Below are 14,279 nucleotides of genomic sequence, written 5' to 3' on the forward strand. Positions count from 1 at the left end.
TCTTGTCCTCTGTTCTTGCCATGGCATCCACAGCTAGCTGCTGCTGGAGACAAGATCTGAGATAGCCATTCTTAGGAACTATCTATGGACCTCTTCAGCTCATATAATAACTGGAATGCCTAAGGACCTGAATGCAATGAATTTATCCAGGAAACTACAGGCCAGTCAGTCTGACCTTGGTGCCTGGGAAGGTTATGGAGCAGATTATGTTGAGTGTGATCACACAGCACATACAGGACAACCACGGGACCATGGGTTTGTGAAAGGCAGGTCCTACTTGACCAACCCGATCTCCTTTTATGATCAGGTGACTGCCTAGAGGATGAGGGAAAGGCTGTGGATGTTGTCTACCTAGACTTAAGTAAAGCCTTTGATACTGTCTCTTATAACATACTCCTGGAGAAGCTGGCAGTCGATGGCTTGGATAGGAGCACTCTTTACTGGGTAGAAAACTGGCTGATGTCTGGGCCCAGTGAGTGTTGGTGAATGGAGTTATATCCAGCTGGCAGCTGGTCACTAATGATGCTTCCCAGGGCTCAGTGTTGGTTCAGTTCTGTTTAATATTTTCATTATTAAAAGGAAGAGGGGATTGAGTGCACCCTCAGTAAGTTGGCAGATGACACTAAGTTGGGTGGGAGTATTGATCTGCTGGAGGGCAGGAAGGCTCTGCAGCGGGATCTGGACAGGATGGATCGATGGGCCGAGGCCAATTGTATGAGGTTCAATGAGGTGAGTTGCTGGGTCCTGCACTTTGGGCACAACAACCCCATGCAGTGCTACAGGCTTGGGGCAGAGTGGTTGGAAAGCAGCCCAGTGGAAAATGTCCTGGGGGTGCTGGTCAACAGCGGTTGAACATGAACAAGCAGTGTGCCTGGGTGGCCAAGAAGGCCAATGGCATCCTAGCTTGCGTCAGGAATAGTGTGGCCAGTGGGGCCAGCAGCACCAGGGAATTGATTGTCCCTCTGTACTTGGTATTGGTGAGGCTGCAGCCTGAATCCTGTGTCCACTTCTGGGCCCCTCAATTTAGGAAAGACATTGAAGTGCTGGAGTGAGTTCAGAGAAGGGCAATGAAGCTGGCGAAGGGTCTGGAGCACAAGTCCTATGACAAGCAGGTGAGGCAGCTGGGTGTCTTTAGCCTGGAGAAAAGGAGGCTCAGGGGAGACCTCATCACTCTCTACAACTGCCTGAAAGGAGGTTGTAGTCAGGTGGGGGTTGGTCTCTTCTTCCAGGCAACCAGTGACAGGACAAGAGTACATATGCTCAAGCTGAGCCAAGGGAAGTTCAAGTTGGACATCAGGAAGAACTTCTTCGTGGAAGGGTTGTTAAGCTTTGAAACAGACTGCCCAGGGAGGCAGTGGAGTCACCATCCCTGGAAGTGTTCAAGAAATGACTGAACATGACATGTAGTGCCATGGTCTAGTTGATGAGGTGGTGATATGTCAAAGGTTGGACTCGATGATCTTGGAGGTCTTTTCCAACTTAAATGATTCTGTGATTCTGTGAGTGTGGAATACAGTCAGAGCCAGATCCACAGGGAGCCTTGGGCACTACAATATTGTCAAATCAATCCTTCATTATTCAGCACAAAAAGTGGAACAACTGTAATGAAATGTGTTGCTGCATGTTTTCAACCTTTTCTTCCTTTCCTCACCATTTTCATATCGCCATTCAGAGTAGTGAGAGATATGAGAGTGAATACCCTAAGGTAGAGAATTAATTGAACTGAAGTTTCTCTCAGCTTGGGTTAATATTTTAATCACTGAGTCACTGGATAGAAATGCTGTGAATAGCAGCTAGTTTTTGAAGGAAGGAAGCAGTCTCCACCTGTTTTTGAAACTTGATCTAGAAAGTATGCTCTGGGCTTCCTTTCTGGACCAAAATCACTCTGGCGTGAAAGATGGAGGGAAATTTGTTTTGTGAAGGTCAGGAGTGAGCTAGGTTGTTCACTACTTGACACGATAAGCATTTGCAGTACCAGAAAAGAGAGTTTCTGTGCTTGGAAAGCTTCAGAGTGAAAGCTGAGATGCTGACGGAGCAATACAGGGTTGTTTCCAGGCTGGAGAAGGATTTTGGAGACAGCTGGGCTCCAAAGAGACACCCATATGTCTGAAGAGGGAACTAAAGGTGAGCTGTCACTGTCTGTGAATTTAAGGTTCAGTAATGTCCAGAAGGTCAAAAGGATCTAGTAGAAACTTGGTCTGAAACACCTAACATTTCTGACACTACATTTACAGGAGACATAGTACTTGTACTGATATACAAGTCCCAGGAGACTGATGAAAGATTCACTGATGTTAGACACACTATACACCTGGTCAGAGCTGGTGTTTAGACATCTAAAGGATTGGGGTCTAAGTTCTTCTTTCAGCAAGCACTTTTGGTATAAATGTTTCTTTCAATATTACAACTGTTATTCACAGCACTATCCAAATCACATTAGGAAAAACCCTTCATCTGTATCTTTTGTCATTTTATATTTGTAATAATTTCTAAAAATGTTAAACACTAAATTAGACATCAATGTCATATTTACAGTATTTCCAACTTTTATTTCTGTTCTGCTCTAAGTTTGGAAGAAAGTGTTTGTTCTTCAGGTATTATTTGGCTTTTAGTTGTCTTTATACCATTCCTCCTGAGACTGATGACTGCACTGCAACTGGCACTGTTAGTGAAAAGTCAGTAATCTGTGGGGCTTCCCCCTGCCCCTCATCAAGTATTTTTGAAATTTGCAGGGTGTTCCTTGAAGTTTAGTGCTCTATAGAGGAATTCATAGAAGAAAATGGATTTTAAGGAACCTAGCATTAAGGGTAAAATTAGTTAAGGTGAGGAATCATAACCAAAAGAACCTTTGTACAAATAAAATAACCATGTTTTCATCATAATAAAAGCCTCCCTGACTCTTCAAATACTGAAACCTCTGTAAGTTTCAGTATCGCTAGAAATCTGCACCTGCAGCAACATATTTCTGTGACTAAGAATAAAAAATATGTCACAGTGAATATCACTCTTCTCAAAATAGCTATGCCTTATTCTGATCTGTAAGTACTATTCTCCATGGCTGAAGAAATCTAGCTTGAAATAGCTGGCCACAGTGAGTGCACAAGTGGTGACATCAGCTATGAGTTCCCTTTGGTTTCACAGCAGCTTCTGCCTTGTGGTGCATGACTGGATTTAGGGGGTCAACTCTGTCAAAGCACATATTTTAACTAAAACCCAAGGAAATTATTGACATCTTTGAAATTAATGCTCCCATACTGTGCTGGTCTGAAGTGTTAGTGCAGAGAAAGAGAGAAAAGCCAAAATGGTCAAATACTCTACTTGTGGAAGAGGGCACATTTCTGTTAACAGAGGACGAGCTTACTGACACCTGCAGCGAAATGGGCCCAGCAAACCCGTGGTGTAAAGAGTATCATTTCTGCTTCCCCCCGGGGAGGGCAACAGGGGAGTCTCGGCAGCAGAACAGAAGAGCTGCTGGTGAGGAGGTGTCGCCCTTCGGCTGGGGCAGGTCCCCAGGGCTCAGCTGGGCTGGGGGAGCGGCTGCGGCAGCAGAGACTATTTGCATGGCATCACCCAGATGTGTCGGGACAGCTTCCAGCTTGTTCCTGCGAGCTGGGCCAGCTTTCTTATCGCTCAAGAGAATGTTAAATTTTTTCGGTGTAGAGCCCATGTCCACAGCGACTGCATCTGAACGTACCCGTGGGAAATACAATTTCTGCGCGCTGGCACTCTTCTTTTGCTCAAGAACAGAGGCACGAAGGTATAAAAGGTTTCGAAGAGACGACATTAAGCTTTAAATAACGTGCTTTCCTTTTTCCCTTCCCATCCCTGGAAGCACGGGAAGAGGGAAGGACCCGAAGTGGCGGAGCTGCAGGGCTGAGGCTGGATTTGCTGGGCGAGAGCTCGCCCTGGTGGCCTGTCGGCAGCTTGTCCTTGCAAGAGTTCACCGCTGCCAGGTCCTGACGTGCACACGGCTGTGCTACATTTGTTGTTCCTCATGGTATTCTCCTTTTCCCACTGCTTTTATATATTTATCTCAGTGTAGAGACATTAAGACTAGAAAGAGACATTTCTCAAAAATTTCAGCTATTCTTTGCATGTATGTTTTTGTGTAAAGTAAGTATTTCTCTAACTTTTTAATAGGGAAAATACATTTTTTGTCATTATAGAAGTTGCCACCTCCTTGAAAATGTGTCATGACTTCTCTCGTGTCCCAGAAAGAGGTTCTTTGCAGTACTGCCAGAGAAGGTTAATAGACAACCTTTCAGAAACCTTAATTTGTGTTAGAAGTCCTTATTCCTTCATTCAGAAACATCATAAGTAAATACAGTAGCCTGAAAACTCCAGGCCTGTTGACTGTACAGAAAGGAGTGCCAGGATCTCTGTGAATAGCTGGAGGTATAGTTTAGTTATCTCTGTTTTTTTGTTTTTTTATATGTTAGATCAAATGTAATTTGCCTGGAAAATAGTAAAAGACTATTGACTAGAAAAAAAATCATTAAGCTTTCCCAAGGTATGGCAAAATATTTTCTTTTCAAATTAATTTTGTGAAATCCAGGTTTATATCAGTGTAAAACCCATGTACTGATTGCATGTCCAAATATACCTAGAAATAAGGAAAAACCTTATACCATGACGGTGAAATGAATTTTAAGGATGACACCACAATTCTGTCCTTACTAGACTTTGAATGATGGTAGCCCAGGTGGAGTTGAGTCCAGCCAGGAAGTCACTTTGACCATACCTAGAGCACAGCCTATATGAGGACTAAAGCACAGACTTGAACTTAAAGGCAACTGGTGAGGCAAAAGGTGGGAGGTGTGTGGGTGGAGGCACAGATAAGGCTTCTGACAGTTGTTCTCACAGGAGCCTGTTCCAGGTTACACAGTTGTGCCACATCAGAGCATGGCTTGAACGCTGGCAGCCAAAGCCTGGATGGATGGATATATCATGATGATGATAACAACAAAAGTTTTGTAGGGAAGAAAGGTAGTTAGAGCCTCCTTGAGTGCCTTGGGTTTTGATTCTGAAATATTGCCTGTTTTGAGTTAGGGGGTAGTGATACAGCCTAGCCCAGGTGTTCTAGCTGTGTATACAAGTATGAAATCTCTCTCTTCTTACTTAACTCAGGAAACTCCAGTGACCCCTTGTACTTCCATCTCTGGGCTTTTAGCCCCAGAGAACACGAGCAGCTTGGTAAGTGAGCTACTGGATAATACAGTAGAAAAGAACTGAAGTATTTATTGATCAGGACAATGCTCTTTTTTTCCTCTAGGGTGTGTTAGTCTTCTGCACTGGACTTGGTTTCTTGGTTCTGGAGCACACTAGTCACAAAACTCCTTTTCAGGTGTTCTCTATGATGTTGAACCATCCTTTCTGTTCTGGGGCCAAATGATTTAATTATTGTATGTGAAGCAAAACAGCTTTAACAGGGGTGAGTGAGAATATCTATTGTTGGAATACTCAGAATTACGTGTCTAGCTACTTTTCTCGTGTGCTTTTAGCCTGGCATTTCTCTGTCATTGTACATGCTAACTCACTTGAGTCTTTGTTCTGTCTCTTGGTGTACAAGTGTTTCATCCATAGCTCCCTTAGTATCCTTATGTATTAGGAGCTTTTTCAGCATTTGTGAAAAGTGTGTGCTTAATTTGGTGACAAGGCTGATGTAAATTATTTCCTTGACATCATGTGAGTCCTTCTGCAGATTTAATCCAGTCTATCTCTTGAATATTCTGTGTGAAATATGGTGGGGTATTTAATAGGAGAAAGAGTGTGTTTCCTAAGATAAATGGTGTTTGTAAGATGAGAATATCCTAGCTAGGTGATGAGTTGGCTGCACCAACCCAGCTATAGGATACAATAGTGTTAGACTCTAGCACGGTTAAAGCATAAAAAAGCTTTATGAGGGGTTTATGTTTGTAAGCTGTATTTTATTCAGCTTTATCTGAATGGTGGCAAGCCAGCATGTGGTAGTAACTCTCAAGTACTTCTGAAAGCAAACTGATTTTTAGAGTGTATGGGAACTACTCTGACAGATTTTCTTAGAGTCACAGGTAATTGTAAGCAATCTGATAGTGATGGATGCTACAATAAAGTCACTATACCTCTGTATCCTGAACTATGATATGGGTTTGGAGGGCTGAATATAAAGAAGCAGTTTTGAAAATTTTTTGAGAATTCATTCTGTCTGTATCCAACAGCTAACAGGTTGTGAAAATGCCTGTAGGAATGATTAGATAATGAAAGCAGACAGTAATAACATTTGGGATAGAGAAATAGACTTTGGATATGACAAGGTGCTGTGTAAGACAAAATGCTGTCATGCCTGAGTTAGGCCTGTTAAAGCTATGGGGGAAAAGGGTGGGAGTGAATCTTCTGCATTCTTCTGAAAGACAGAAACAGTCAAAAGAGACAGATTGAAATCTGTTGCAATAGTTTTGTACCAAGTGATTCTCAAGTTCTCTGGCTACAAGGCCTAGATACTTTTAAAGAAATAAATGCTTTTTGGTGTGAGTTTTTATTAATAGCAATGCTAAATATACTGCTCTATTAAAGAAGCAGTAGAATGCAGTGGATGATGTGCTGAAATTATCAATCTTAAAAAACTAAAGAACTCTTCAAAAGGATTTGCAGTAGATTTTTAAGAGCAGATGTGTCTGTCTATGGCTTTAGATCTTTCTGAGTAACTTGCATTTTAAGAATGGTGTATTATGATGTATTACTACGGCTATAACACATTTTGCTCTACATATTGGAGTAGCATTTCAAAGGCCCCCATTATCTGAATTTAGATCTATCAATAGGCATCCAGACCTTAAAAGATATAATTGCTCAATAGAACATGAGAGTCAAATCTTAACCCAGACTTCAAACTCAGGCTGTACCCAGCAACTCCTTATTATTGTTGTTATTAAGTGAGAACTGCTTAGCATTTAACAGTTCTGGAAATGTTGCCTATAGTAATTAAGTCTTGGAACACTTCTAAGGAAATACAGCCAAAATTCCTGTCAATTTTGTACATGCATGATTAAGCCTCTATGGTCTTATTTCATAATTCAGCCACTTAAAGATATATGTTACCTTGCAATGACAGGGATCTGTTATAGTTTAATGGAGTATTCTGTGTTACTGTGTTGACACTGAATTTTCCTGAACTCTCAAATGCATGAGAAGTTTTGTATCTCTTTTTTAAGGTTGCTCTAAAGAAGACACGAAGATAGCTTCAGTTATTTGCCAAAAATGGACTTCCATGAGAACAACTTGAATTGTTCACACTAGAAATTAAGGGTAGATTAGAAAGTAAGGTACTTCATTTTGATGTTTCCTGACAGGCTTGTTAAAAAATGTTTGTAGTGTTTAATTCATGCAAGATACACACCATGATTTTTCCAGATGGCACAGTGATACACTGGATAGCTGTAATGTTATATTTCTTCTGTCTACAGTTCTTACCAGTAAGAAGTTTCCAGCATAAACAGGCTGATTTGATTTATGGTGCTCTTGCTCTATGCTGATTATAGCATATAACTCACTTTGCCATGTTTGGTCAGCAGACGTAATTGGACATCATCCTGTTTTCCAAGTCCATGTCCTCCCTGACTACAGAATGGCCTGCCAGTGATTGCCATCACTGATGGTATTTCTGCTGTGCTTCTGTAAAACTGGTATCATTAATCCAGCAGTTGTGCCATAAATTCTACAACACGTGGTTCAGTTCTTTAGGATATTGAGATTTCTTGGCTGGGCATCTGCTGCTTAATATATCAAAAACGTAAAGACAAAAGCAAACATGTATTTAATTTCATATCAGAAAATGTAGAGAATATGAAACCCACTATAAATTAACTGTCTATTTACTCTTTGTGAAATGAAATAGTCTGAGCCTTTCTTCCGATAAAACTAATTATAGGGTTCAGAAATTACTCAGATTGCAGATTGAAGCTGTACCAATTTTATCTGACAGATCACTGTAATTGCAGCAGTAAAGTGCCTGCAAATTCGTGTTGCTTAGTAACATTATGGACAAAGTTATGAGGAAGGAGTCATACTTTTTAACATATACATACTTCCACTGACTTTTCTGTTGGAATGTCATTCACTACTTGCATATCACAGTTTTAACATTATGCCCTGGCAAGACACAGACCTGTGTAACTGGAGCTTGTGCCGGTGAAGACTTACCTCGGGGAATAACTTTGTGCAAGGAGGAGTTAAAGCTTCAAGGAGACTCCTAAGTCAAGTGTATCCATAAATCTTTGCAAGCTCTGGACATGGTGTAGTTATGCTGAACTTAGTTACAACTGGGATGCAATGTAATGTAATGGATTTTGTAGAAAGGGTGCACAGGCTTGCCCCATAGAAGGGAAAGCCATACAACATCACATTCAAGGAACATTAAGAATGTGGTGCATCTATCTTCACCTTCACCTCACTTAATGTTTATCCCTGCATATTCTTATGGTTATAGGTGGCAACATTAACCAATAGAAAACTATAATAGAAATTACCTTAAAAGTTTAATTCCATGCACATAGTCTCAAATCTAGGCCCAAAAGAGGAAACAAATTGTCTTCCAACCAGTGAATACTGGCATCCTGGTTTTGCCAAGTCTTAGAAATGTAAAATGTTCTAAAGGGGTATGTATTAACCCAGAGATGGATACACGTCAGGAGTATTATTTCTGCTACAAACCCAAGAGTTAAATGCTGATGTGGATGTCTGGGCCTGCCACAGCCTTGTGCTCAGCAAACAGACTCCTTTACCAGCATAAAGCACAACTCATGTTAGCGACACTTTGTGAGAAGAGAAGAATTCATCATTTGGTCAGACGCCAGTTTTGAGTCTTCCAACTTAATTTGTGATAAAATGTGTTTAAACGTGTTTTTCTTTCTTCCTGCTTGAAAGGGCAACAGAGACAGAAACTTTGACCAGTCTTTTCTGATATAATTCAAAACCAAATTCAAATACACAAGACCAGATAAAGTAATAGGACTGCATGGTTGGAGGCAAATCCAATATGTCTGGCATTAGAGTAAATTTTACTTTTATTTTCTCTGAATAAATATCTGTTTTCAAGGAAACTTCTAAGAAGAGAGGTTGCATTTTTACAGTATATGTGTGATGTATTCAGTTTGAAGTAATACTGTACGCCCTTACATTGTCTCTCGGCTTTGAGATGTTGATATTTAAAAGAAGGTAAACCCACCCTTTTTTTACAGGATTTTTTAAATTATAGGCACTGCCTCTAGTAACAGGAAACATCACAAAATCTTAGTAAGTCTGTTTTCAGTTGGTTTTGACTTTGGCAAAGTTTTGCTATGTGAACTCTAGGGTTTACAACAGGCTTTTCTCCTTTGTTTTGAAATTTCAAGTAGAGATTGCCTAGGAAAAAGTATACATTGTTAATTAAACTACTCTGGTTTAGAACAGGGGATGGAAATGGGAGGCTGTGTTCCATGTGCTACAAATGACCCTCTGAAAATCTGCTTAACTGTCTAGGTTGCAAGTGTCTGCAGAATTGCAGTTTGTATGAGCTCCACAGGGACTTGGCTAAACCACCCTGATAGTGCTACTGTGTGCAGTCGCAGCGATCCCAGTGGGCTGCAGTGTGACGTTCCCACAAAGTTTGTATTTGTATCAGGTTTCAATATAACTTTATTTGATCAGTTAAGTCTATTCAGGCAAACAAACTGTCCCTCAAAATTAATCCTTTGGTTTTGAGCCAACATTTGTTTTTGCTTGCTTCTGTTCAGGAAAAAAGAAGTTTTCATTCACTTCTTGCTGTGGTGTTTGGTTTTTTTATTACTTCTTTTTTCATCTTCAGACTTTTTGGGGTGAAGGATATTTCCTGTTTTGCTTCTACGTTACATTGTGCATGACAGGACTAATCCTTTAGCTGGAGGTCAAGGACAGCTGGCAAAGTTTTCAAGTGATCTCAAGAAAAGTCAGGGCTATATATAAAGTGTTGAGTAATAAGTGACATATTACATGATCACCTCACCTAAATTTGTCAGTAAAGAAAATAATGTTTTGGATATATTTGAACCCTTATTCGAGTTTCATTAGTATCTTTAAAGATTGAAAACTGCTCAGTTTTCCCAAAGATCTTCAAACTTATTGTCAGTGTTATCTCAGCTGGGTGAGTGAAAACAACCCAATTCCCCAGGTGTGGGGGAACCCTGACAGCTGATGGATTACGGACTCTTGGCTTTTACCTGCTCATAAACTCATTGAAAGCAAGATTTTTTACTGAGCTCTGGCTAAGTATAGTGGGGGGAACCCCCCCCCCCAGACCTACTTAGTCACATAATGTGATGTCATGTGTTATGCTGATAATTGGGTCAGTTATGTAAAGAGTACTCTTCTAGTGATAGAGAGCCAAGACAGCAAATGCTATGACATCTTCTCTTTCTGCAGCCCTAAGGTGAGGCAGACCTTGGGAAACTAATTCCTAGCTCCTGCACTTGGAATGCCTTGGCCGTCACTTTTTCAGAGGGAAAGGGCAGCATCAACTGGAGTAACTCGGAGGACACTCTGGCCCATGTTAGCATGTCTGTGCAATTCAAAAATTCTTTGCTCTTTGAGCTATTCTAACTCAGATTGGTGTAGCACAGAGATGCCTGAGCTACAAGACCAGAAGTAGTTTGGCATGATAGCACCAGCTTCTGTATAGGCTAATTTGTTCCTCTCAGAGGCAAATATTTTGAATTATCAGCTAGGATCAGAATACTGATATGTCTGCAATGCAAAATTGAATTAGTTGTAGTTAACAACACTTGGTGGGCTTTTCTTAATTCAGGATATTTTTTTTATGAGGGTTAAACAAACTTGTGCATGAGCTAATGGAAATGGTTGAGGGTGGTGGCAGGCAGAGGTGTCTGGGATGTGACCCATCTTCCAGACAGTTTGACTGTCTCTGGAGTGTGTTTCTTTACATTTCCTGTCCACTGTGAACTTAAGTAAAGACACACTTGGCTGTGCCTGCTTTGCCAGCATTATTATTTTGAGGTTTGGTATAAAATAATTTAACATTGCTTATTTTTTACCTTGCAGACTCAGAATATCCTTTGGACCACATACTGGTTAAGTGCTCACCTGTCACATAACAGGTAGCATGTGCTATACTGGATGGTATTAAGAGAAAATAATGACAGGCTTCTAACTCCTCTGGTAAGCTTGCTCCTATGTGATATATAGTTCAAATTGTATTTCATGTGAAAAGAAAGGTGGTTTTTTTAATTGCCATTTAATCTTCTCAATATAAGATTAGGCTGAAAAGCTAGAAAGTTGGGCAAAAGCAGTTATAAAACTCGTGTCCCTATTTTTGTTTTTCCTAAGTCTGTACAAACTTTATGTGCTACTTCAAATTATATTAATTAAAACACCTTGAGAGTTTTGGCAATGTCTGTAGTAGATGGAATAATGTACCAGAATTAACATTCCAAGTTTCCTGGATAGCAAAATTGTCCCACTTGAGTTACCAGGAAATCACCTAACTTGTTTGGATTATGTATTTCTTCTCGGAGGAGGGGCTGCTGATAAATTTTCACCAGGCAGAACTAAACAGTCAGAATCTTCTCTACCCAGTTGCATTATGGAAGTGTAACACTGGAAGTATTCAGCTGTGGTTTATAGCGAAGTTTGTGTGGAACAGCACACACACTAATGTTTCTGTCGATTGCTTTATTTTTCTGCTCTCATTTTAACCATGTATTAATATGCACAGGTAGTGTGTGCTTATATTCTCATTTTTCCACTTTGGATGTGGCAAATTAATTTTACTTAGTGATAGTATTATTGAAACAGAAGCAAAGGAAGCAAATATGTAGCTCAGGAAAAAAAGCTTTTTCTTCAAAGAGTTAGATGCTTTTACGAAATAGCTACACATGAACACAATTCCACTTATTTTTAAATACCAATATGAAAATGAAAAGCATATAAAAATTTAACATATGCAAAAATTTTCCATATGGAAGCATTTGTTAGTGGGAGAAGTACTGGCTGGTTAAAGGGACTGTAACAGGGTGTGGTTTCCAAGAAGACTAGAATCAATAGCATCTGATGGCATTCTGTGGTCTTTAAAGCGAAATAATTTTCACAAACACATTTAGGAAAATTTATGTAAGCAGGAAATATGTTAAAGATGAGGAAACTAACATTCCTCAGACTCTTTTAAGGCAGTAAGAAAGACTGTTCTTTCTTTATTCTTTCACAGGAGGTTGTTTCTGTGCTGCCTTTGCCCATTCTCTGTCAGTCCAGGGTCATTCAGCTCTGTAATAAACAACTGTCTGATAGAATCCGTCAAAAGCTTTTATTGCTTACCAAGCTGTTCCATTTGGAATGTTGCACCACAGAAGCTGCAGTAAGATATTGTCAGCTTTCCTAGCCTTGCATTTTAATTTCGTTCAATGGCACTTTAATGAATTGTAGTATCTGCTAGCCCAATCTGAAGCTTTATTTGAAGGCTGTACTAGCTGATTAGAAATCCATCCCTCAGTGACTTAAGTGCAGGAGTGTCTTTATTAGCCAAGTGGTTTCCAAAGTGTTGAGTGCTCTCGGTGACCTCAGACATGAGAAGGAGCTGGCAGGGCTGAGCAGGCTGTGGGGAAATTTGCATGTTTCCCCCGTGTGAACAAAACTTTCAAAAGCAAGAAATTAGAGGTGGTGTAATCATAGGTCTAGCTTGTCATACGTAATATATGTGAAACACTTGACAAGTTCTCAAAGGTGTTTCAAGTATGTGCACATGGAGATCACACGGCATCTGTATCTTGAACCTTCAGCATTGTTAATAGAGCTGGTGTTTGTGAACTGAGGATTCTGTGTAGCCTCACTCTGAATTACTCCCGGCCAAAAAATTCAGTCAAAAGTAAAACAGTTAATAAGCATCATGTGTATTATCCCCAACCAGACCCTAGTTAATTCCACAGGCCTTGAATAGTAGTGGGATGCCAGATATAAATCAGGCTCTGTGATATGTACATAACACAGCTTATGCTGTTTTGCTTTTAGGCCCATACTTTCTCTTGTTCTATCCATGCAGTAAGACAGCCCTCTGAGATTCTTCTTTGAAAGGATAATTCTTCTGTGAAACTCTTTATGTTAGGTAGGGGTTTTCATTTTCTTTTTTTGTTTTTGTTTTTTAATTGTCAGCCTTACCTAAACACCTTTCAATTTGTACCGAGTAAATCATAGGTGTGGTAAATTCTGAAAATAACATGAGGGAAAGTCTGGGTTCTTTTGTGCATTGTGTAAAATATTGGAAATTTCTCTTTTATTCATCTCTAGGATCACTTGGACTGATGTGATTAGAAGGGACATTTAAATTAAGACTAGCCTGTAGGATTATATTTCATGTTAAATGCCATTTTAGAAAGAAATTGAAATCCTCTACTTCTGCATGTTGTACTCTGCTTAAATAAAAAGTGATACAAGTATTGGAGGATGGGATGTGGATGCAAATAAAGGCAAATTAATTTCCATGCATGCTCCTTCATACCAGTTTACATTACCACATATTTTCCAGTATTTGAGTTGGAGACCAGCAGACAAGGGAAAGGACAGAGTTGTCTGAAGTTGAGTTGCTTAAAAACTTATTTTTAAATACCATCACTTCGTGTTTTAGCTCTGTCTCCAGTCTTGCTGCTAACACTTAGGGATTACTTTGATTTGTGAGAATAACCTGCTTGCCAAACACGCCATTGAAGTTGTCTTAGCTAACAGAATTACATCAAAGAAACAACTTTTCTTTTAATTTGTACTGCATACATCAAGCATTAAAAAAGCATGTTGTCTGATATGCAGGGACAATGATCTTTGAAAGCACTGGAACTAGATACTCAAGCACAGATCTCTTTTTATAGGTTAGTCCTGGCTATCTGAGGAGCCAAACTTTCTGCAGCAAAAGTATGGGTTTCTACCAACAACAGCAGTTTTCACATTCAAGCCTCTGTCTTGCACATGCCTGCAGAAATAGAAGTATTGTCATTCTAGTCTATTAGTATAAAAAAAGAAATGAATGTGAAACTTCAAAGCCTTCAGGTTTCAAGGAGTGAGTGATATTGCTACTGTCTTTTTCCAGATTTCTGCTAGAGACAAGTTTTCTAACCTTAATCCTGGTGTAACAGTGAGGGAACATAAATCCATGTCTGCAATACTCTCTTACTGCTTATGCCAGAACAAGCAACAACTCCACTGAACTGCTGGAAATGGCTTCTTCATTACTGCTCCTCCTTGTATTATTCAGAGCAGTCCTTGTAACTTTTCCTTGAGAATGCCTCACC

This window comes from Chiroxiphia lanceolata, chromosome 5 (genome assembly GCF_009829145.1).
Source record: "Chiroxiphia lanceolata isolate bChiLan1 chromosome 5, bChiLan1.pri, whole genome shotgun sequence".
NCBI classification, from domain to species: domain Eukaryota; kingdom Metazoa; phylum Chordata; class Aves; order Passeriformes; family Pipridae; genus Chiroxiphia; species Chiroxiphia lanceolata.